General features: G+C 50.9%; 1 pseudogene; it reads right to left on the reverse strand.

Moving 5' to 3' along the window:
- Window positions 1–246: 246 nt before the first annotated feature.
- On the reverse strand, window positions 247–2,405 carry LOC123176870 (uncharacterized; annotated as a pseudogene).
- Between the last annotated feature and the right edge of the window lie 61 nt (window positions 2,406–2,466).

The raw sequence follows: 2,466 nt of genomic DNA on the forward strand, positions 1-2,466 counted from the left end.
CGCATACCGGGGGAAACCCTAGGACTTGTCCGGGCAGCAGCGTCGTCGGCGTCGCATACCTTCTTGGAGGTGCTGCTTGGGATGCGGCACTCGGAGCCTCGGGTTGTGGTGGGGTGCTTCCGGAGGGCGCAGCGGTGGCGGGCCTTCCGCGCTTTGTCGATCTGCCGTTGTTGGCATTATGTTTCTTCTCTTTTTTGTCTTTGGGCTTGTTGTGCTGCTCGCCCCAGCGTCGAGATGTATCCTATGTTAGCTGGTTGCTTTGAAATACAAAACGGGGAAAATCCTTTTTCGATAAAACCTTGCAGGATCATCGTTTAGCGCAGGGAATCTGGGAGGCCAAATCATCATAAAAGGATGGATACGACCCAACCATCTATCCTCGTTTCCCATCTAATACACTTTACAAAGCATCCTGGACTTAATACTCAGATAGAGTAGGCACCGACCCATCTGCACGAAAACAGACTCAGCATTGCGCCCCACCTGATTTAGCCACACCCCATGTGTCTTTTTTAAGCGTCAACGGCGGGCTTAGGCCGGCCTGAACTTATATTGCCAAACCGAGTGAATAGCATAAAACTACCACTTTTCGCATTATGGTTTCAAAAAACTACGTGATTTTTGTTTGTCGCTGAATACTACTAAAATTGGCGTTGGTTGTTTCAAAAAACCCAAATGACCGTGTGTTTTACAATTGATTGCGATTCTGACATGTCGTGCCCGCGCATAAGAGCTCTGATTGTTTGACCGTTTGTTGACTGTTATGTGCCATAAAAGCAATCAGGCCCTTGCCAAAAAATAAAAAAGCAATCGGATCCCTATACTTAATCAAAGAAAGCAATTGGGTCCCTGCGAAGGTCGTCCTGCAGCTCGCGCACCCGCACAGTGACCTCGTCGAACTCCCTCCGGCAGCTCCCAAGCAAGGCGACGCTCGCCCTCCAGCCGCTCTCTGTGCCCGGCGAGCGCTCCCTCCAGCAGCTCCCTGTGCCCGGCCGTGCTCCAAGCGAGCCGCGGCCACAGCCGCAGTCGCGAGCCGTTGGAGCAGCCGCAACCTTTCTTTTCGTTCGGGCCGCCATGGCCAGGAACTCAGGCTGCCGCGCCCAGGAGCTTCGGCAGCTACGTTCCTCAAGGCGGCGTGGTCCTCCGAGCAACCTTGCAACGCCCGTAGCCGCCGCGGAGCAGCTCAACGGGCTCGGTTCCCATGCCCATCGCCGGCAATCTCCTCGCCGGCTGCGCAGAGGGCAGCAGCAACAACGGAGGCAGAGCTCCACGGGTGCCAACAGTGTGGCCGACGGCCATGGCTGTGGGACGGAGTTCCAGAGAGAGGAGAAGAAGAAGGAGAAGGGAGGCAGAGAGGAGGGGGGGGGAGGGGAAATGAGGAGACACTGGCGTGTGGGCCCTACATGATAGTTAACAGTCAAAGGGACTGTTTGTTTAGCTCTAGGCCCGACATGTCATAATCGCAATCGATTGTAAAACACACGGTCATTTGGATTTTTTGAAACATCCGACACCGATTCTGATAGTTATCAGCGACAAACAAAAATCCGGTAGTTTTTTGTAACCCTAACGTGAAAATTGGTAGTTTTATGCTATTCACTCTGCCAAACCAAAGTTGTTACAGAAGAGAGTTACAGGAGGTTAGGGAAAGAACGGCAGAAGAAAGGAAGAACTAAAAAACAAGATTACTTGTGTGTGATAAGACATCCTTAATTTAGCACACATCTCTCGCAAACAGATGGTATCCCACAGCAACCAGTTATCCCCTTTGTGCAGCTAGATGCGAAGCTGAAGCTCGTTCAAATGAACGAGATACACACTAGAATCATCATCCACCCATAACAATATGTTTGCTCTATCACCAATACCAGCCCTTGTGGGAGCTGAAATTTGGAGAAACTTAAGGTTGTGAAATCTAAGACAAGAATTTGGCTTATGGTGGCCGCCATATAGATTTTATTGCCAACAAGCAGAGGATTCAGTTCCTGTGGCAGACAAGGGAGTTGTGTCGATGCAGAGGTATGCAAGCACCAGACACCATCTTGCAACATATACACATGCATCGTAGTATTTGTTCCCTCCTTGGAAGATTCCATACACACACAGAAGTAGAAGAAGCCATCGCCTTCTTCTTTGAAGAGGAGTTTACTGAAAGTGTGCAAATTGCTGTCTTGATGTTTGTCGTACGGGAACTGTGGGATGATAACCATGCTTCTCTTGGGGCAGAGCGGGCTGAGCACTATATGTACTGACCCAGCTTCTTCGCCGTTTGTGGTGTTGATGAAGATGTTGCCATTCGAGCAGCCCAAGATTAATTTATGTTTATTGCTGCGTGCATCCAGGCCGGAGCTTGCGCGGTGTATGACGGCATTGAACTCTAGGGGGTGCGGTAGCATCGGCAAAAAGCGTGAGTGGATCCCACCGACCACAATCGACCCGGATTCAACATAGAAGCCGAGAAGGCGG

The sequence above is a fragment of the Triticum aestivum genome, unplaced genomic scaffold (assembly GCF_018294505.1).
Source record: "Triticum aestivum cultivar Chinese Spring unplaced genomic scaffold, IWGSC CS RefSeq v2.1 scaffold61651, whole genome shotgun sequence".
Classification (NCBI taxonomy): Eukaryota; Viridiplantae; Streptophyta; class Magnoliopsida; order Poales; family Poaceae; genus Triticum; species Triticum aestivum.